This window comes from Schistocerca americana, chromosome 2, assembly GCF_021461395.2.
Source record: "Schistocerca americana isolate TAMUIC-IGC-003095 chromosome 2, iqSchAmer2.1, whole genome shotgun sequence".
NCBI lineage: Eukaryota > Metazoa > Arthropoda > Insecta > Orthoptera > Acrididae > Schistocerca > Schistocerca americana.
The window spans coordinates 757,744,424-757,768,333 of NC_060120.1; positions in this window are offsets into that span (position 1 = coordinate 757,744,424).

Sequence of the window (23,910 nt, forward strand, 5' to 3'; positions counted from 1 at the left end):
CCCATCATCTCAAACTCAAACCCGAAAGAAATTGTTGACAGACTGCTGTTTCAAGCGGTTAGAAACTCGATTATAGCACGCCATGTTACATGCCACAATTCGGGGCAGATGGTTTCAACTCATGTCAACTAAACGGTAAAGTCGACCGAATAATTTCTATGACATGTAACACCTCAACTGATACTGAGAAGAAAATTAAAATTTCTAAAACATTAGTTTTCAATATGTCCTCCTATTTTTATTGTATCTAGTGACCTGATGATGGTGGAGTGGACAAAACATAAGAAATGTAAGAAGCTGTCATAATTTTATGAGACTTGATTTTTAATTTAGATTGTCAGTAATCCTTCACTCCTGAAATCCCTACCACAATTATTTAATTCCTTCGCTAGTGTACCAACCAATTTTTGCGTTTCCTCTCTGATTCCTCAACTACAGTAGCTCAACTTGTACCTTTTTCTAAACATGTGAACTGTCGAGCTGTATACGGGTGTGCAAGCATACTCGTAGGCTCTCACTCAGTATTTTCCTGTAGCATAATCTTCTGCGACAACGCAGGCATAGAGATAAAACATAACTGAAAAGCCTCTTCAGGAATCTTACGCTACATGTGATACATTTATTCCCTAACGATATTTACGATCATTAATAAGAATAAATTTAAGATGAATTGTGAAATACTCAACTACAATGTTACAAGTATAAGTAATTTCCATACTTACTATGCATCCTATTCTAGGGCACTGAGTGAAGTTTTATAGTGTGGTTCAAAAATCATTATTAGGTTGGCGGAAAAGATCGTACAGGAAAGTAGAAATCCACAGATATTGAAAACAAAAATAAAACCAGTTACTTAACAGCCATTTATTGAACAGTTTATCAGTATATTTGAGCACGTGGATGTAAATTACAGTTAACACTAATGTTAGTATTGTGCTAGTGATTAAAGCAGTTTTAACTTTTTTACTATGTAGACAGCTGATATTGTTCTACGAAACCATTGGCGTAATTATCAGCGTGAATAATAATTAACCTGTTAGTACACTTTACAAAATTATCCAGCATTGGTTTTCTACTTGTTAATGCAGCTTGTTCAGTATCTCCAAAGAGTAAAATAAATGTATCGGCTTATGATATTTAGTACCTAAGTTTACATACCCGTAAGATCATACTTACAACTGTGACAACTGGAATGAATTCTTGAATTAACTTGGAAAAGAAACTATAGCCTCTTTCCAATGAAATAAAAATCTTTCACTCAATCAACTAGACGCAGGATCTGGCTACACGGGTAGCGGAGACTTTGTGAATAGACTTCGGCTGTCTTACTACGTTGCAGGATCTACGTGAACTACAGAAGGGGCATCAGTGTCAAGGGGGTGTAAGACCAACACAAAATGTGGGTGGACCTAGCAACAACTGGTACTGTATCAAGACTCCACAAATATAGTGAGTATTGTAACTGTAAATTGCCGAAGCTGTGTTGGCAAAGAATCAGAGTAGGAAGTACTGAAACTCAACTCGTTATAAGTTCTGAAACCTGGCTAAATCTGGAAATAAGCTCAGCTAAAATTTTTAGAAAGGATTTAGCCGTGTTCAGAAAGCACAGATTAAAGACGGTGATGGAGTGTTTATTGCTATCAGAAATAGTTTACCACGTAATGAAATTGAAGTAGAGACTTCCTTTGAGTTAGTAAGGTTAGAGGTTATATTTTACAACAGGAATAAATTAATAATTGGTTCCTCTTACTGACCCGCCGACCTATACGATATAGTTGCTGAACGTTTCAAAGAAAACTTGAGACTCATTTCACATAGGTACCTAACTCATACAATTACAGTTGGTGCTGACGTCATTCTAACCATGGTATGTTGCCGGATATCCATGTTTATAGTCAGTGATAGGCGTGAAAGGTCGTGTGAAATCGTACTGAATGATTGCTCAGAATATTATTTTTAGCCATTAGTTCAGGACTCCACTCGAAGTGTAAATAGCTAAGAAAACATACTTGACCCCTTGGCAAAAAACGATCACGAGCAGGTAGGGGACATAATGAGGGATACAAGGATATTCATGAAGTTCAAACAGCATCCAAATGAGTTTCCTAGCAAAACTCTTGTTTGTCACGTTTTAGAATACTGATCAATTCTGTTTAACCCATACCAATAAATAACGGAGAATATTGAACTCAGTCTTGGCAGCAAATAATCATGGGCAAATAGGGGACATCAAGACGGATACAAGGGTTAGTCATTGGAGCAAGGCTGAATAAACAACAAAATCCACAAAAAATAAACGCAGTATCTATCTATTGTAAGAAGCAGATAAGAACTTCCTTGATGTCTGCCTAGGAGACATATGTGAATTAAATTCAGTGAAATAGTATCGAGAGCAACAGAAAGGTATATACCTAATAAAATAACAAGAGATAGTATTGGGCTCTCATGGTACACAAAACAGGGCAGAGTACTGTTGCAGAAGCAACGATGAAAGAGTGTCAAATTTAAAACAATGTTGTATCCCAAGATTGGCGAAGTTTTACGGGAGCTTTAAATTTAACGCGATTTTCAGTGTGAGATGTTTTTAATAGTTCCCTCAATGAATCTCATTCTCAAAATCTTGTATAAAAAGAAAAGAGATTCTGGTCGTATGTAAAATACAGCAGCGGCAAGAAGAAACAAATACCTTGACAACGCCATAGCAGTGGTAATACTGCTTATGACAGTGCCACTAAAGAACAGTTACTAAACACGGTTTTCCTAAATTCCTTCCCAAAGAAGACGAAGTAAATATATCAGAATTCGAACCAAGAAGAACTGCCAATGTGAACAACATAGACAAAGATATCCTTCGCGCAGCGAAGTTTAAATCAATTAGTAAAGTCAAGGTTTCCGGACCAGACTGTATACTGGTTAGGTTCCTTCCACAGTACGCTGATAAAATAGCTCCACACTTAGCAACCATACACAAGCGCTCGCTAGTCGAAAGATCTGTCCATGAAGACTGGAAAGATACACAGGTCACACCAATGTTCACGAAAAGAAAAGGAACTATTCCGCTAAATCACAGGCCCATATCACTAACGTCGATTTGCTGTAGTAGTAGTAGTAGTAGAGGGGTTTTTGGGCGCACGACAGCAAGGTCTTCAGCGCCCGTTCAGTAACATAGTGAGACGGGTGTCAAGAAAAAACTCAGAACAGTAATATAAAACGAAACATAAAACACGGGGAACAATCGTTGAAAAACATGTGCTCACCCACACCGAAGCGTGGGATGAAGCAGGGTGTCAGCAGTAAAACATGGACAACACAGGAAGAAAATGGTAGAGGGAGCTAAAACAATGTATCAGATGGAAGTGGGTGGCTGACCGCAAGGAAAAAAGGGAGGAGTCAGCCACTCTGCAATACACTAAAACCTCCAGCCTAAAAGTTTAGTCCAGAGTCCAGACACATCACAAAACTTAAAAACCCTAGACACACACGTCTCATCGTTAGCTAAAACACAAGGCAGATCCCCATCAACTTGTGCTTCTGCCCTTGCATCACGGTATAAAATGCAGTCTGTTAAAATGTGCCGGACAGAGATGTGCACACCACAGGCATCACAAAACGTAGGATTCTCCCGCCGTAATAAAAAGCTATGTGTATGACAGTGCCCGATCCGAAGACGTGTGAGGGCCACCTCTTCCCGCCTGAGCAACTGGCAGGAGGAACGCCACGGCCGAGTGGTTGACTTTACCGACCGCAGTTTATTGGCCGTCACCGCCAGCCATTCGTCCTCTCACAACTCCATGCACTTCCTGTGGAGTGCAGGGATGACAGACTGCAAGGGGATAGGACACTGGACCACATACTGCTCTCTGCAGGCCTCCTTGGCAGCCCGATCGGCCTGTTCATTGCCCCATGTGTTTACATGACCAGGCACCCAGCAGAGGGATACCTCTTTACCCCGCCGTTGGAGCAAGTACAGTTGGTCATATATCAGCTGGACTATCTCCTCAGTCGGATACAGGTTCTACTGTGATTGTAAGGCACTAAGAGAATCGGAGCAGAGAAGGAATCGATCGCCCCGAACATGATTCATCTGCTCCAGTGCCTTCAGGATCGCGTGGAGCTCCGCTGCGAAAACGGTATATTCAGCAGGGAGGCGAATCCGGGTAACATGGTCAGGGAACACCACAGAACAGCCAAGGAAATTCTCCTGTTTGGAGCCATCAGTGTAAACGACAGTGAGACCGTGATGCACATCTAAAATGTTAAAAAACAGAGATTGGAATCTAAAATTTGGTGTGCTATCCTTTAAAATTGTTCAAATGGCTCTGAGCACTACGGGACTCAACATCTATGGTCATGAGTCCCCGGTGTGCTGTCTTTCTTAAAATTAGTCAAATCGAAAATAAGTTTGGGTCTCCGGAGGAGCCAACGTGGAGATATGCTCCAACCGCGACGTAAAACACGAAGACCAGCCATAGACATCGCAGCGAGGCAATCCTGTGCACGAATCCCATAGGGCTGCGTCGCACGTTGCCGGTTATGAAATAACCGTGCCAGAGGAGGCTGAGCAACGGTATGGTATGCACGTGTGTATGGTGTGGACAAAGTTTTATAGACCTGGCGTACCGTAAGTAGCCGTCGCCGCATATGAAGTGGCGGTTCACCAGCCTCTGCACAGAGGCTTGGTATGGGGCTAATTCGGAATGCCCCAGTGGCCAACCGAAGCCCTTCATGGTGCACAACGTCCAACATCTTTAAGTAAGAAGGCCTCGCAGACCCATACACCGTGCACCCATAATCGAGCCGAGATCGCACAAACGCCCTGTAAAACGGGAGCAGACAAGTTCTGCCAGCTCCCCATGGACTGTGGCTATGACATTTTAAAATACTTAAAGCCTGAAGCGACCGCCGTTTCAGGTCTTTAAGATGAGGTAACCACGTAAGCTTCGAGTCAAAAATGAGCCCCCGAAATCTCACCGTGTCTTTAAAAGTAAGAATAGTGTCCCTCATCCTCAACTCAGGAAAGGTTAAAATCGAACGACAACGGTTAAAAAGAACACATACAGTTTTCTCGGTGGAAAACTTAAAACCACTCGTCTGCGCCCAGTCATCCAAACGTCTAATAGTAAGTTGCAACTGACGCGTTGTCGTTGCAAGGCTTGAAGACGAGCAAAACAAAGAGAAATCATCCACAATCAAGGAACACTGGACAGGACTTTTCACTGTGGACGTAATGCTATTAATAGCGATGGCAAAGAGAGTCACACTTAAAACGCTACCCTGAGGGACACCGTTCTGCTGCTCAAAGCGATCAGACAGGACGTCACCAATTCGGTATCTAAAATATCGTGGCGAGAGGAAAGACTGAATAAAAAGAGCAAGAGAACCACGAAAACTCCAGTCGTGAAGTTGCTCGAGGATGAGACGCCTCCTAGTGGAATCGCAGGCCTTCTCGATGTCGAAAAATACACGTAGAAGATGATGACGGCGTAGGAAAGCTTGTTGTATAGCCTCCTCTAGGAGGGCAAGATTATCGAAGGTGGAACGAAACCTCCTGAACGCACACTGAAAGCGACTAAGGAGTTGCCGGGATTCTAACATCCAGACAAGGCGGCGGTTGACCATCCGCTCCAAGGTCTTCCCCATGCAACTAGTGAGGGCAACACTACGGTAGCTACCCGGGCTCGTGCGGTCTTTCCCAGGTTTTAAAAAAGGAATTAAAACTGCCTCACGCCACGCGTCAGGAAAGTGACCCGACGTCCAAATGGCATTAAAAACTGCGAGGAGGATTTCTTTGTTGCGCATTGTGAGGTACTATAGCATACTGTAATGGATCCTGTCGTGACCAGGGGATGTGACACGAGCTCCAGACAATGCAGAATCCAGCTCCCACATAGAAAATTGGCAGTTGTAAACTTCATGAGAGGTGGACTGGAAGTCCAGACTACATCACTCAGCAACGGCTCTATGGCGCTGGAAACCTGGATCCTGACTGGTTGTTGCAGTAACTGTGGCAAAATACGCTGCCATAGTCTGGGCAATGTCTCGCGGATCCGTGTGGAGAGTGCCGTTATTCATTATAGCAGCTATGGGGCGCCTCCCTCCCTTCTCCCAGAAATTCTCCTGATGGTCTCCCACACAATGGAACTTTTGGTGGAACGATTAATGGTGTTCAGGAACTGTTGCCATGACCTCTTCTTGCTCTCACGAATAATGCGGCGACATCTTGCCCTCGTCACCCGAAAGGCTGCAAGATTCTCAGCAGTCGGCCGACACTTGAACCGATGCAGAGCCGCATGCCTGGTCCTGATTGCTAAGCGGAATTCGTCACTCCACCAAGGCACAGGTGGCTTTTTAAAGGTAGCCTGTGGACTGTGGAATGGATGCTGCACCAGCATGGTTGACCGTTTTGGTAATATGATCCATCCACACCTCAACTTTCGCAGTGTTCGAATTCGGCCAACTGGCTATAAAGTGTCCAGTCAGCTCCACTGAGCACCCATCGTGGTGGTCTCATTTCAGGGCCCACGCCATCTGGTAGGTGAATCCAGATTGGGAAATGATCACTGCCATGCAAGTCAGCGACCACTTCCCAGTGAGCACTGGTGGCAAGAGCTGGAGAGCGAAGCGAGAGATCAATGGCAGAGAACGACCCAGTCGCTGTGCAGAAATGAGTACTGTGTTCTCCATTGAGCAAGTAGGCACAGGATGATAGGAGAAGCCTCTCAATTGCTCTAACCCTGGGGCAGGTAATTGCAGAGCCCCAAAGAATATTGTGGGCATTAAAATCACCACAAATAATGAATGGCTGGGGGAGCTGTGTAAGATGATTCGTGAAGGCCGCTTCATCAAGTGCATCATGTGGGGGCAAGTAAAGCGAACATACAGTCAATGGATGACGCACGTGCACGGACACAGCGACGGCCTGTAAAGTCGTCGTAAGTGAGAGAGGCGAGGAGTGGTAGTCCGTCCTGACGAAAATACCTACGCCGCCTCTAGCTCTCTCCCCACGCAGGTCGTCCTTTTCGTGGAGTGTATAGCCTCGTATCTCAGGGGAGTATGATGGATGGAAATACGTCTCCTGGAGACATAGACACAGTGGTCTACCCTGAGAGAGTAGACGAAGTTCCTCCACATGCGTCCTGAACCCTTGCAAGTTTCACTGAAGTATGGGAGCCATCTATGTTGGGGGTAGCACCTTCATACTGTCTCTCCGACGGGGCGAGGAGACCGCAGCAAGTGGAGGGGCAGGCGTGGGACGAAATGATTGCCCCACACATACATCGTATTCCATCAACTCTGGGAAAGAGTCAGATGAAGCCTCACGTAAAACAACATATGTATGGTCAGATGGTTTACCGCGGGATTTGACCCGCTGTTTCTGCTGTACAGGAGCTTTCTGTGGCTTGGTGGGCTTTGGTGGAGCTGATGTAGGAGTGGTAATTGGCGCACTGGACTTGGGAACAGCCTCAGCTGTTGGAGGCGCCAGGGGCTGGCTCAACTTCGCCACTGTACCTTTGTCTGCCGTTCGAGTAGGGGCTACTGGCTCTGAGACCGTAGCTGCGTTGCAAGTGCACTGACAGCTGCAGGTGTTAGTGCCAACACTCACCACCTCGGTCTGCGTTGAGGCATCGACTTTTGGAGTAGTCTTTTGAACCAGGGATGCAAAAGATGTAGCTAATGTGGGAGATTGCATCGACTTATAGATCTTCTTGGCCTCACCATAGGGGGTACGCTTGGCTGTTTTTATTTCCTGGAATTTGCGTTCCTCTAAAAATATTCGGCAGTCCCTACTCCAAACAGGGTGGTTCCCAGAGCAATTAATACATTTAGCCGGAGACGACAACCAACTCCTTCATGAGCAGCCTTACCACGGTTTCCACAAGTCGCTTCGTCTTTACATCCTAAGGTGGTATGCCCAAAACGCTGGCATTTAAAGCAGCGCATTGGGGTCGGGAAATAAGGCCTCACACTAAGGCGAAGGAAGCCAGCTTTAACATGTTCAGGAAGTTTTATGTTGCTGAAGGTCAGAATAAAGGAGTCGGATTTGACAAGATTGCCATCAACCGTCTTCATGATGTGTTGGACATCAACGATACCTTCCAGAGCCCACTCACGTTGCAGTTCTTCCTTGGTAATGTCAACTAGATCCCGGCATGTCACAACACCTTTGCTATAGTTCAAGGTGCTGTGCAGTTCAGTGTCTATGGCATACTCTCCAAGGCATTGAGCAGATTGGAGGTTAGTTGCTTGCTGGGAAGTGGAAGTTTCCACTAGCAAGGTCCCATTACGTAAGGATTTTAAGGAGCCACAGATTCCCTCCAATCCCTTTTGTATATAGCAGGGCGAAACCTTCTCGAAACTACCCTCCTTCCGTTTCACAATGAGAAACACATTCGGATTACCAGAATGCATTCTGTTACCTAAGACTGGACTTGTCAAAGAAGTCAGGGGGACTGACTGCACGAGCCCTCTTAAGAGAATGGGTGTTAGAACCTTCCAGCTGCCCACCCTTTCCGCTGGGAGGAAGAAAAGAGGATTTCGAAGGATCCATCTCGGTCCCACGAGCAGCTAGGGAACTACAAGTCCAACTAGACAGAGCCCCGCGTGCCTAGGTAAGCCTTATACAACTGAGGTGCGGCAGGTTCCCCAGAGGTTGCCCGCTAACGACTGTTCCACCTCAACAGCCATGCATCTCATCAGCGCGCAGCACACCTTGAGATTGAGGGGTTGTTTATAGAGGTTTAGTCCATCTTCGCGATCCGAGCGGTCAAGCCAAGATCCCCACTCCCTGAGACACACAACATTCCACCGCCGCGCCGCACGGTGGTCGCTGAAGTATGCCCAGAGCTTACGGTGACAGAGGACTGGCGGCGCTTACCAGTCCCCAGCTCAGGAACCCCGGGGTCGCCAAGCCCGTACCCAGCAAATGAATGTTGAGCCCCTGGGGGAGTCGATCTGCTGTAGGATTTTCGAACATGTACTGTGTTCGAGTATTATTAAGTACCTCGAAGAAAACTATTTATTGCCATATAGCCAACACGCATTCAGGTATTATCGTTCTTGTGAAACACAACTAGCTCTTCATTCTCACGAAGTAAAGAGTGCTATCGACAGAGGATATCAAATTAATTTCATATTTTTAGATTCCCAGAAGGCTTTTGACCTCTTTCCTCACAAGGGACTTCAAATTGTATGCCTATGGATTATCGCTTCAGTTGTGCGACTGGATTCGTGATTTCCTGTTACAGGAGTCACAGACAGAGTAAAACAGATGTGATGTCTGACGTTTCCCAAGGAAATGTTATAGGCCCTTCGCTGTTGCTCACCTGTATAAAGTAATTAGGAGGCAATCTGAGCAGCTGTGTTAGATGCTTTGCAGATGATATTGTCATTTACCGTCCAGTAAAGTCATCAGAACGTCGGAATCAATTGCAAAGTGATTTAGATAAGACGTCTGTACGGTGCGAAAAGTGGCAATTAACTCTAAATAAGTGAAGTCATCCACATGAGTGCTGAAGGCTACCGGCTAAATTTCGGTTACACAATAAATGACAGAAATCTAAAGACTATGAAATTAAAAGTACTTAGGGCTATGATTACGAGTAACTTAAATTAAAACGATTACGTAGATAATGTTGCGGGGAAATCAAAATGCAGGCTGCATCAACAGAACACTTGGGAAGCGCAGCAGATGTACTAAACAGACTTCTAACTCCACGCTTGTCCGCTCTCTCTGGGGTGTTGTTACACCTTGTGGGATCCGCGTCAGATAGGACTCATGGAGGACATCGACGAAGTTGAAGAAATGGTTGCTAGTTTTGTATTATCGCAAAACAACGGAGAGAGTGACACGGATATCATACTTGAGTTGTGGTGGTAATCATTTAAATAAAAGTGTTTATAATTACGGCAGGAACTCCTAGTGAAATTTCAAACACCAGCTTTATCCTCCAAACGTGAAAACATATTATTGGCGCCCTCCTACGTAGGGAGAAGTGATCGTCATAATAAAATAAGAGAAATCAGATCTCACACGGAAAGATTTAAGCATTCGCTTTCCTGTGTGCTGTTCGAGAGGGGACGGTAGAGCAGTAGCTTGAACGTGGTTCGATTAACTTTCTGACAGACATTTATTTGTTAATTGCAGAGTAATCATGTAGATGTTGGCGTTCTAAAATCAAAGGGCTTCCATACCTTTGCAGGCAGAGATTTTCGAAATGTGCAGGGTTCGGTAGTAGATGACTCACAAACTTGTCAGTGACCTGCCTAAAAACAATGTGTTGGAAAAATGTGGTTACTTTATATACAGTGTGTCTCTCCTAGAAGCAGTCAGGCGCATTTTCTCTGGTGCTTCAGCAGCTATTTGAAATTCCCTTTTTGGATCATGTAGCTGGACACAGCCCAAACAAACAGTGATACTCACGTCTCTCACGCAAGGCTAGTGTGGACGTAATGCATCGGTTTGTGTCGCGTTACAAACAAAATGATCTTGAAAGGGGAACTTTACGTGCACATTTCGATAGAGCAGTCCCAGATTAGTCTAGTGCTTCATCGATGTGTACTAAGAGGGACAGTAAAACTCGTACAATAGCTCCAGCTGCGATACCACTGCCCCGGCCCGCACTGGCTCTTACTGCCAGGCGTGCAGCGCTACTGAGTCACTGTTGGATTGCTGTTAACTCAATGTGTTTAACGGTCCATGTTAATGCTTATCGGTAAAACTAATATCCGACTGGTCTATCTATGGAATGAGTACGTAAAATTCACATTTAAAAATAATTTTGTTTGTGATCGGAAACAAAGCGACTCTTTCTGTTGACAATGGGCGTCACATGAAAGATGTGACATGCAGTATTTGTCTAGGATGACTCTAACTACACAACGCAGAAACAAAATTGTAAATATCCGCTGAAACACCCAAGGAAATGCACCTAGCGACTCTTAGGAGAGACACCCAGTATATACAGGTTGTTAGGGGTGCAGGTATGGATATTGTAACATTTGGAACATTAATGTATACTGATTTCAGTTTGTTAGTCGCTTCTTCCCCGCGTCTGACTGCCTTCCCGCTAACACCTCACATAAGTTACTACCTGACGTTTTCTGCTCCGCCGTAACTGCGCCATGAAGTAGACTCCGCCTGTCAGTACAGATTATCGCTTCTGTGTCCCTACATCCACACTTCAATACCTGACCTGCTTCATATGGGAAAATTAATATTAATAGCTTGCTTGTGACACTCGGAGGTACTAACCAACCTAAACACATACTACTCGCAATGACTGTCATTATTGGTCTGGAAATGAAATAGATACCGATGTAATGTTATTCAGGAAACTGTCCTCAGTCATCAGCAGTAATATGTGCAGTTACAGCCTTAACGCCCTTATAGATGTGTATAGTTCTTCATATGAGCCTGTTGGCTATTAGAGGACGGCTCTGTATACAGTAGCTCGGTGATCAGAGCATCTCTTCAAGTTTTAACTCGGATTACAGGTGCTCAGTATGGACAGCGTTTGTATCGTAGCAATGCTCCATACTTCATTGAAGTCGTTCACACGAATTGCCCGGGAGGGTGCGACAGCAGCTTGTTTTGGAAATCTGCGTATTGGATTGCTTACCCTCAGGTCCGAGCTCATTCGATGCAACGTGATGTGACACTCACGGCCCCTAGCTCAACTACTCCGCAGTGCATATTACGATTTGGAACTTGGAGAGGTGTTCTGTCCACTAATGCAATGAACGCAATTTTTCTGTGTATCTTGCACTTTTCACGCAGTTGCTCTGAAACCCTGGAGATATCCTTTAATAACGCTGAATATAACAAGCAAATAACAAGAGGCATTTCTCAGTGGGCAACCTAGGGACGCTACGTGACTTCTGTCAATCACACAACGTTTGTCAAATAATCAGTGAGAGGCTGAGACTGCTGCAAATAGTTTCAACATAACCTGCTAACACATTGTGCTGAATTATTACTACTCGCATGTTGTTTAAGTGACATGAGCTACTGAAGTGTGTTGCTTCAGGTGGATCGTCAATGACTATATCGTAGGTGCAACAGTTATCTTCAGTTAAGTCTTTAGAATTTTCTGCCAACTACTTTTAGAAATATGATGGAAATTTTGAGGAGCACCCCCTTTTACGTACATTAGACGTATGTTGACACTGCATAGACCAACTATATATTGTGCAGCGTCTTTTATCACCACTAGCAGTACCTTCAGTTGGGATCTTAAGTGGCGAACCTGATCACCGAGATATGTATAAGCTAAGTTACGTAACTGGCCGCCGCTGCCTTTTCGTGCAGCGTTGAATGTGAGAATATCCCATGGTATTGATAAGTTCAGCCGCTAGTACACAGCATTAGAAACTATTTGATCTTTATAAGTAAGCTCCTACATCATTGAAGAGCAGTTATATGCAAATATTTTAATATGTTATTCTACAAGTAAAACTAAAGGAAAAGTTCATATAAACATAGGTCCGCAAATGTTTCCTTACGGAGTTACGGCTAATAAAAGATTTTGACTGAAATTTAGCAACTTCGCTGACACTAAGCAATCGCAAAACTGTACGAGGTTAAAGTAAAGGACGATTTCCATTCATTTTGTTGTTATTGGTCTGGCGGATCTAATAAAACATGTGCCAGTCGTGTATTTGCAGTAGTTTTCCAGAACATCCAGAGAAGCAAATATTATTATAGAAGTAAATTTGTTTACTTTCCATTAAGAATATAGAAATGTTTATGTCATTGTTGGAAATCGTTAGTGAGTGTTTCAGTCGTTCCCTAACCTTGAAACGAGTTAGCTTTCTGTATTGTTCAGGTTATGAGGACAAAGTCAATACACGTGAGGCAATACTTCCTCGCATTATGAATGCTATAGATGAAATTAACAACAAACCTGTGAAACTGAAACGAGCAACAAATGGCTCTGAGTACTATGGGACTTAACTTCTGAGGTCATCAATCCTCAACAACTTAGAACTACTTAAACCTAACTAACCTAAGGACAACACAGACATCCATGTCCGAGGCAGGATTCGAACCTGCGACCGTAGCGCTCGCGCGGTTCCAGACTGCAGCGCCTAGAACCGCTCGGCCGCTCCGGCCGGCGAAATGAGCAACAAAATCTGTTCATACAACGCAGTTAAATTTATTGAACTCGGTGAAGATATTTTTGAACATTCATTGCGAATGTATTGTGTAATTGAATGTACACTGTACAACTTCCTTAATGCTAAGCTTTGTTTTTTCCGGTTGAACATGAATTCACGTGTGCTATGGTATCAATAAAAGCAGGTTATATGACACATTCATACAGTTTCCGGTAACGTTATTACCATAATTTTTCCGGTTAAGTTCTCTACAGATTCTGTTGAAAACATTGTGCAATGTCTGGAATTTAAAAAACAAATTGGGGCAAGTAGTTAATAAATTTAACATTTTTCGAAATTACATCTTTGCTTCTCTGGATGTTCTGAAAAACTACTGCAGATACACGTTTGCGACATGTTTTATTAGATTCACCAAATTAGTAACACCAAAATAAATGGAAGTCGTACAGTTTTGCGATGGTTTCATATTAGCGAAGTTGCTAAATTTTAGGCAAAATCTTTTATTAGTAACTAATCATTTGCGGACCTATGTTTATACGAACTTTTTTCTTTGGTTTTACTTGTAGAATAACATATTAAAATATTTTCATATCTTCGTGAATCACCCTGTGTACCCGTGTGTTAATTTATACTTCAATTACATCAGGCTGAGCAAGTTGCAGGTATACAGAGTTACTCAAAAAGATGGACACGGTTTCATTAACTTTTATTTCTCAAAATATGATTTGAATAAGAGAGATTTGTATACTGATGGAAACAGGAAGTTTTGAAGCTTATAAACAAAGTTCACAAATGTCCTCATCCGACGCACTACATCCTCATAATTCCTCATCTGCAACATATCAGCCTGTGCTTCCTCATTTGCAGTGGCGTCCAGTTTCTTCAAAATGCTCAAACTAATGGCAAACGATGGTTTAGTGTTGAATTGGAGACGAAATGCCCTTTGCACTGAAACTGTCGATTCGCTGCTTCCCAACTCAAGAATGCAGAAAAACTTATGGTGCATGGCAGCCATCTTGCTCAGAACTGAGTCGAAATGGCTTCTGTTGGTGCGAGCACTCTAGCCGTCGTGTACGATACTATCAGTGCCCTAGTGATGGAAACTGAAATATTAGATCCTCTTCTTTCCAATATTGTATAGGCTATTCATATCCAATTTATATTTCATGAATTAAAAATTAATTGTACCATGTTTTTTTGAATAACCGTGTGTTACGAGGGGCCATCAAAAAGTTCCGGTTTGAGGATGTTCGCAACCCATCGTGATTCCGATGCGGATATATAAGCACCAAAACGTAGGCAAGGGGTTAGTGGGTCCTTCGAACGGAAGCTTTCTGATCGACGCTTACAAAATGGAGAAGTTCTGGTATTTGTTTGGGTTGATTTGGTGGAGGAGACCAAACAGCGAGTTTATCGGCTCATCGGATTAGGGAAGGAAATAGGCCGTGCCTTTTCCAAGGAACCATCACGGCATTTGCCTGAACCAATTTGGGGAAATCACGGAAAACCTAAATCAGGATGGCCGGACGCGGGATTGAACCGTCATCCTCCCGAATGTGAGTCCAGTGTGCAAACCACTGCGAAATTCTGGTATTGAGAAGTTCTGGTCAGACAGTAAAAGCTAACTGTTATGCGTAAACAAGTTAATAAGCAACAGCAAGACATAAACTATACATTTACAAAGGAACAGCAATGCATAAACTATACATTTACAACGGATGACGTGCTTAACTTTTTCACCTCAAATAACTTTTGACACGTTATAGATTACCGTAAGTTTTTTCGTCAAGGCTAATAGTAACAAGAAAACAGTGTAACATGGAACGGTGGCTACGACAGCACGAGAATCCAAATTTTCATTGTATGTTCACTTATTTCCTTGTCAGAAGAACCAAAGATACAACTAAAGAGATCTGGTACGCCAGTGCTCTACCTCAGTTACACCAAAATTTTAATGCCCGTTTCTCACTTTTATGAAGTTGCAAAAACGCTGTGCTCTTTGTTTTCTGAGCCCCTTGGCCATCAGAAACGAATGTTTTATCTTTATTGAAGTCTTCTAACATTGGGAGCTAAGCACTTCATCCTCACAGAATACACTACTCGTCAATAGACTTGCGGTACTTCAAAGTAGCATAAAGTGTACTATAAGCTAGGATATGCAACTAATAAGCACATTAGCGAAATCCCACAATGTATATTGATGTATATAATGGAAAGATTACGCAGCTGATTTCTCATTTATAAATCGCACTTGAGTTTTATTTTTCGTGGCTACCGTGTTCTGTCGTATGGGAAAAGGGGAAATGCTTACAAACACAAGTTGAAAGTGATAGTGGCATGTCGAAACAGATGATTGTGTTGGTCTGATCCAACGACTGCCGAGCACACACTAAATCAATGGGCTCAAGAAGGCCATACACATCTCACTGCAGATTCCCAGTAGACCTACGCGACTAACATTCAAGAGGTCAGACATAATGTCGCTCATCGTGCAAGATCGTACAGCAATGTCATGTACCTTGCGTCAGAAAAGGGATTTGTTTGCAGCAAGACAAGTGTCCACACGGACATTACGACGACTTCACTAGCATTATGGATTGCCCGCAAGGCGACCATTGTTGCCGCTTCTCCTGACATGACGGCAGTGAGGGGCACGCCGCCAGTACTGCAGCCAATGGGGAGGACAAGAGTGGCAGCACCTCGACGTTCCAACGATTGCTGGTTCTGAGCACACAATCACGATGGACGTATCCTTGTTTGGAGGCTCCTAGCAGGAAAAAAGTTTCCATTTGTTATCTTCATAGTGATCCAGCACCTATAATAATGGTTTGGTGTAAGGGTGCACTAGATGATCAGCACTGTTTCGCACGAACTTTAGTTTGGACATTTGCCAGTACGGTATTGGTGTTTGAATACCAATAGCTATGCACTGTTCTCGAGGTCTGCGTGACATTATCGTTCAAAAAGCTAAAGTGACACCACGTTATGCTGTAGCAGTTTTAACCGTCTTTGATGCAAACTGTGTTCGAGTGTTGCCTAGCCAGCACTTTCACTGGACTTACCATCCATTGAAGACATCTGTTCATATGTTACCCCTACACTTGTACGCCACCATTTGCCAGGCATTGTAACTGATAAATTGAGACACAGAGTTGAAGCACAATCGGATGAGGTGGCGCGTCACTCTCTCACCTTAACAACATTGTCAGCCAGATAAACGTTCATACTGTAGGTCATGATCTCGTGTTCTCCAGTACTACATTTCGTTAGTGTGACTTATGACTTTTTACATGAGGAAATCGTGGGCAGAATGTTCTTCTAACTGCGTGGTAACCTGCGTAGAGCTTGTACCTGAGGAGCTGTAGTGAAGGTGATGGAGAACAGAGAGAATGATGGATTTGGGGCCATGAATGCTGAGTGCAGCGTCCTGACTCTGTGAGTGATTCTGGGAATCAGCGCTCTGTGGATCATACCTGCAGAGGGACTTTTGGCCGAAGCCCGCTCCTCCTTCCCGTTTAGAGTCGGACAGAAGGGCGCTGGTTCAAAGAAACATTTTACCTGCGTCAGGCGGCAGTCCTTAGCCACGGCGGCCAGTTGCTATAATGTGAGTGTAGGAAGCCATTTAAGAGAGACTGCTGTAAACTGTGCCTTTGTTCAAACTATGGGGTAGTCATAACACTCCATGTATTCTCGTGTTAGAAGCTGGCATGATAGAGTGGCTGGTGTATGTATTTAATGAGAGTGAGACTATAACCCCCCCCCCTTCCAATGCCAGAAAGTCGCCACGTTCTTTTAGCGACAGGAAAAACCATATATTTCACGGGCATGACTGTCTGGGAAATTTAACATGTTTTTTTCATAAAATGTAAATGGTCAGCCTGGGAAGATTAGATGTTTCTGTAAATGAGGGACTGTGGTTCCATATACGTAGAAGTTTTTTTTCCAAAACATGCTCATGTTTAATGTGAGTATGACGCCTCCCTAGTCTAAACTCTTCTCTTTTCAGACAAGAGAGATCTGGAGTCACTGTTTGCCTCCTCTCAGGGCAAAGTGAAGGCTTGCTCCCGAAAGTATGAGAACCTCTGCGCTACGTCTGGATTCGCTGCCAGCCCAACAGAACACTCAAGAGGGTACAGAGATGCGGTTCAGTGAATACAGGATAGTTCGATTAGTTTGCGCAATGTGGGGGTAGTTTCATTTTTGCAAATTCCACTCCTGTACCGAGGCCTGGTGGAAAGTGAATGTCATTCTTGGTCTTCTTCATCTTCTGGTTCTCCCCTGGTGGAGAACTTCAGCTCTTTCCCTACTGGGTGAGGTTTGTGGTCTGTATCTTGTTGTGGACTAAGAGCCAGTGGCAGTTTCCAAGTGTACCAATATTGGAACTGCATATCATTTCAGACATATCGTGTGTCTCCGGGGTGAACTTATCCGTCCTGAGTCTGTTGTCTAATGTTTGACAATTTCAACGTGCACTGTCATGCATGTGAGTCAAATTGGTTTGGCCATACCAGTGAACGGGTGCACCTCGCAATGAAGTCTGCCGGCATTTCAAGGCTCTGATGGGAAAGTGTCCTATTTTCTTATAATCAGAACGCCAAGCCGCGTAGTTCGCTAATTTTCGTGTATGCGTCAGAACACTAAAGGTGCCACAACTCACCGATCCTCGCCCACAGAACTTCGTTTTCTGCTGCCGCCTGAATCTAGGTGAAAGGATCAAGTAATGCCGCACTGGCTTAGGGTTGTTAAGCGACATTCATAGCTCCCTGTTCTTGGATGAACCATAGCTTGTCTTGTACTTGCTCGTAGTTGATTCCATTTGAATAGTGGTGGGCCTCACGGTCGATTCTTGTAAGTAATGCCAGACTGTGTTGTAAAAGAAATTAATTCAGGGGAGAATTTGTATAGCTTCCATCCGAAAGAAGGCTTTGCTGGTAAAACGCTATTCCCTTTCTGATTTCTGTTTATCATTTTTGTCTAATATTTATCGACGAAGAAAAGCAGCAATACGCCTTGTCGATATCAAAGAATAAAATGCCGTCATATATGGGCAAAATCAGTGATGCACGTATAAGCGTTTGTGGGTGTGTGCGTGTGTGTGTGCGTGTGTGTGTGTGTGTGGAGGGGTGGGTGAGAGGCGGAGGGGATACCACCAATGTAGCCACAGCACTGGATGAACATCGTCGTCTCCGTACGACTGTTACATTTACAGCTGAGAGATTTTATGTGTATATTAGGTACATGCGGCCTTTGCATGTAGATTCAAGCAGTGCATGCAGAAATGCAAAGTTATGCATGCGTCTGATGTGTGCGGAAGGGAGACCGTGTATTGGCGCAGGACGAGAGAGGGAACATGCAATAGTCCTGCACATGTCTGTGGTTCTCTCCATTTCTTGGTTTGTTTGATTCTAACTGATAGTAGAAAGAGTCAGTTTCTTGCACGTGTTTGCGTTAACACCATGGCTCATTGAACTAATAAGAGACAAATAGAATTTGTGAATGATTATCATTCCTTTCCTTGTTTGTCGTACGTAATTTCTGCCAATTATAAAGACAAAATTAAGAGGAATGTTTGTTTACAATGCCTGAAAAGTAAATATAATAGGCAGACAACGAAGGCGCCGTGTATGTCGGGCAATGTGGCTCACTTGGTAGTTTTGCAGAGTGGTACACAGGTAATCAAGGGATCGCTTGGTCGAATATTGCCGTGATACTTTACTAAACTTTCTTTCGTTTGCTTTGAATACCTACATCATTTAAATACAAAATTCATGTAATTCATGTTAATTAACAAATAGCTAATGGTTACTTTTATAAAAATGCCCGTCTTCTTGTTTCTAATTACATACTGCACGCAAAATTCTAGAGTTCATTGCAAAGACAACTTCTTAATTATCCATAAAGAATCAATAAACTTCTGATTTTTTTTCAATTTAAAAGGTATTTTCTTTAGTAATCTATTACATAATATCAATAGCTAAGAAATTGTATTTGCAATGGAAACTGGAATTTTGTCTGTGATATGTAATTATAAACAAAACGACTTAATTAGCATATATTTGATGAATTTTAGGTAAAATGACGTAGGTACCCAAACTGAACGAAAAATAAAATCCCGTGAAGAAGTCTGTAGTTACTTCTGAAGCAATATATGTATTCTAAACATGGCTGCACAACAGCAACGGTTCCACGTAATAAAATTATAAACAGCCGACCAGTTGCAACTGGTCGGCTGTTTATAATTTGCCGGCCGCGGTGGTCTAGCGGTTCTAGGCGCGCAGTCCGGAACCGCGCGACTGCTACGGTCGCAGGTTCGAATCCTGCCTCGGGCATGGATGTGTGTGATGTCCTTAGGTTAGTTAGGTTTAAGTAGTTCTAAGTTCGAGGGGACTGATGACCGCAGTAGTTAAGTACCATAGTGCTCAGAGCCATTTGTTTATAATTTTATCAATATATGTATGAAAGTATTGCATATTAGCGGCATTCCAAACTGCTTTTCTCTTCGTGTATTACCATTTAGTTATAGACATGCGCCTACATGCTTGCCTGTACTTGCATGTGGGGTAATGACAACCACACAGCGACTGGCTGCAAGGCGCACGGGTGTAAACGCGTCCTACGACGCCTGTACATTTTTGTCCACAATTCTACTGACACGACGCTGGAGCAACGGAAGCAGGTGACTTGCAGGTCGAATTATTTCTGCTTTGCTTACATGGCGAAGGCAATCCCTTCACGCTGCAACTGGCTCGTAAACTGGGTCCCTAGGCTGCTGATTGGCTAAACGTGATTCCCACTTCAACCCGTCGTTCAGTAGTGGACACATGTTGTTAGAAGCTGGAATCTGGCAACCTTCACCGTTCCATAGCGCAGCGGCCAAGAGGTAAGTGTGTTGGTTTAGCGTCCCGTTGGATACAACATGTACTCCCTTGAAAATGTTATCTGTATTGAAGCCAAAGCATCTCAAATAAGATTGTCGAACTCCCGGAATCTGCGCCTACTCTTCAGCAGTAAAACCACATTTCAGTCCCATACTGGTGGGTGTGAAATGGAGGGTTGGCTGGCAACAGCCATATTGCTGCTCCACATCAAATGATGATAAAATTTCATGTGACTGTGACTGTCACAGCAGTAGAAGCTTAAGTTTGCGCATGGCGCTTAGTTTAGATTTTCTGACGTGCCTCTCCCGCAAATGAACGAACATTAGTTTTACTTGCGTGTGATGCTTTTTAATTCCTGTACTTTTGTATATACCACCACTAGCCTCTCTTATATTCGATGTATAGTGCATTAGAAAGCCGCTGTTAGCGCCACTGCTACCTGATTTAGCTCTAACTGAACGGTTCGACACTCCACACTCTCGTAGTTCCTGCCTACAGCGATCGCTTTGCAGCAGTAATGCACTACAGATTCGCTCCACTTGCTCTCCCCCACCGTAAAAACGTGCTGCAAAGAGTTTCTTTCCACGTAAATCTTCTGCAAAGGACTTTTGTGTGTTGTTCTTAAGGAGACGTCGGTGGACTGCGTGATCGCACTTTTATGTGCCTGCAAAAGCCCAGCCTGCCGGTGGGAGCTTGTGTGTCATGCATCGTCGTCTGTCGTATCGGCACTTTTGACGATGTACAAACAACGTTCTGGGGCCTCCACTGTGCAGACTGGAATGGAGGGGGCATCACTCGACCGTAGCGACAGGGGCTTGAGCCGCGGTGCCTGCTGCATTATGGATGTGCGCCACGACTCCACAGGTGAGCCAAGCGCTTACTGCATCAACATACGGGCACCCCCACTCTTTCACACTGCGTCGAGAAAGTTATTTCCTTAATATTATCTACAAGCTATCGCCTTAGCTACTCCCAACAAGTTATTACAACGGAACGTTTTTTTTTTCTTTTTTTTCTGTAATAGTGGTTGGGTGGGAATTCAGAACTTCTGTGCCAAAGAGACATCCCAAGAAAAATTCCAGTGTAAGTTGTTGCCAGTAGAGTCGCTCCTGGGTGGCATCCTTTGGACATCCATTGTCAACTAGCAGCTGATGCCTGTGCCAGTTCCCCAAGTTTGTTCTAGCAGACGTACGTGAATTCTAATACTCTGTGACAACAGTACACAGAGTAACCAGAGAAGGCAGTAACCAACTGTGATTCATTTTTTTGTGTCTATAAATTACAAGCTAATACTGTAGATATTTTCTTTGTCTTTCTAGTATCGCGGTGAAACAAGCTCGACAGCAAATCAAAGACGAGTCAGGTGCAGTACACTTGACAGTGACCATTCTCAAGCAGATCACACTAATACCGCATTAAGACATTGCTGAATTATTTTCCTACTCTACTCCACTAACGTGCATTTTTGTAGATTTAGAACAAGTTGCCATTCAGTACATCAAACAGAAATTCTGTCTCAGTCATTCTGCACCCTTCTACAGGCATTCAACGACGATACTGTCCAATACACTACAGCGTCATCAGCAAATAGTCGCAGACTGCTGCTCTGTCTGTCGAATAATTTCAAGTACACTGTATACACCGACAAGCCAAAAATTTATGTCTCCCGTCCAACATGACGTTTGATGCTGCCTGGTGGCGTTCTGGGCACGTGACGCGATAGCAAAAGTATACAAGCGGATCAGACACGGACAGGAGATCACCCTAGCGAAGATTGTTGTTGTTGTTGTTGTTGTGGTCTTCAGTCCTGAGACTGGTTTGATGCAGCTCTCCATGCTACTCTATCCTGTGCAAGCTCCTTCATCTCCCAGTACCTACTGCAACCTACATCCTTCTGAATCTGCTTAGTGTATTAATTTCTTGGTCTCCCTCTACGATTTTTGCCCTCCACGGTGCCCTCCAATGCTAAATTTGTGATCCCTTGATGCCTCAAAACATGTCCTACCAACCGATCCCTTCTTCTAGTCAAGTTGTGCCACAAACTTCTCTTCTCCTCAATTCTATTCAATACCTCCTCATTAGTTACGTGATCTACCCACCTTATCTTCAGCATTCTTCTTCTAGCGAAGATATGGGCTGCAAATGGGGAAATCCATTGAGATAAGCGACGTTGACAAAGGGCAGATTGTTATAACGCAGAGCCTGTGAACGAGTATCTCGAAAACGGCGAAGATGGTCGTCACTGTCGATAGTATCTATGGAGAGAGGTAGAAGGACAGTGAAACTACCACTAGGCGCTAAATGGTCGGACGTCCAGACTCTTCACAGAACGTGGGGTTCGGAGGATTGTCTGCCCTCTAAAGTAGGATAGAAGATGATCTGCTGCAGCTCTGCTGAAAGAGCTCAGTGATGGAGAACGCACAAATGTTTCGGAGCACACCGTTCATCGTACGTAGTCGAACATGGAGCTCTGCAGCCGAACACCCCTACGTGTTTACATGTCGACCCAACGACATCGTCAATTACGACTGCAGTGGGCACGGGATCATCGAGATTCGACTGTCGATCAATGGAAACGTGTTGGCTGTTCGGGTGAATCACATTTTTGCTACATTAGGGCGATGGTCGTCTCCGCAAACTCCGTCATCGGGGTAAATTTCGGCTCAAAACGTCACGTACGCTGGCTGTGAGAGCAGTGCTATGCTACGGGAGACATTCTCCTGCTCGTGCATGGGGCCTACTGCAAACCACCTGCGTCCCTTCATCCTTGGTTTCTTCCCCGACGTCAGTGTCATCTTTCAGCAGTATAATTGTCCGTGTCTCGCAGCCTAAACCGCGTTACAGTGGTTTGAGGAGCATGATAGTGATTCACGTTGATCTCTCAGCGACAAAATTCGTATGAAATAAATCCTGTGGAATCCATATGGGTCGCTACCAGGCACCATTACCGGATACACAAACTAGCAGCCTGTTATTTACGCGAATTACATGACTTGTGCGTAGACATCAAATGCCACGTACCTCCACAAACCTGCCAACAAACTGTCGGATCAGCTGTTTAGCAGGTGATCATAGTGGTTTCGTTCACTAGTGTGGAGAACAAGAGCGGTCCTGTCACACTTCCAGACGATACCCTGGTTTCTGATCTGAATAATCGTCGTCAACGACAACATACTGGGTTCTATTACTGAAAAAATCTTCGGGCCACTGCCGTAGCTTCGGGTCTATTACTTATGATCGAATCTTCTTCAACGCTCTGCAGTGGGGCACGATGTCAGATGCCTTGCGTAAATCTACGAATATGGAATCTGCTTGTTTCCCTTAATCCATGGTTCGCAGGATACCCTGTAATAAAAGGGCAAGCCGAAGTACGCACAAGCAACGTTTTCTAATTCCGTGTAAATTTGTGGACAGAAACTTTCAGTACAAAAAAAAAAAAAAAATTGTTATATTCGAACTTTGAATATATTCAAGAATGATGCATCGTACAGACCTTGACGATATTTGTCTGTTGTTACTCCGATTCAATCTTTCACCTTTCTTAATCACGGAATCCTCTGAGCTTTTTTCTGGTCACGCGTTTGGGGAGTGATTCGCGATAAATGTAAGCAAAATAAGGGTCCAGTAGTGTAGAATACTCCGGGCGTCCAACCGGACCTACAAACGTATTTGCTTTCTACTCTTTCAGTTGCTTCTCTATGCCAGGGCGTTAGCAGATAGCAGTCTACCACGCGGTAAACGGAGAAACTGAGATCGATATGGCTACCACCACAACAATTCTTACCAGCGTTGGGTCTGGTAGTAAAGTAATTTCCTGTGGTGCTACGACGCATGACAGAGGTGTCGATGTTTTACCACGAACCAGACATGGAAGTGAATACGGACAGAGCGAAGTTTTGAGTACAGGTGCGACAAC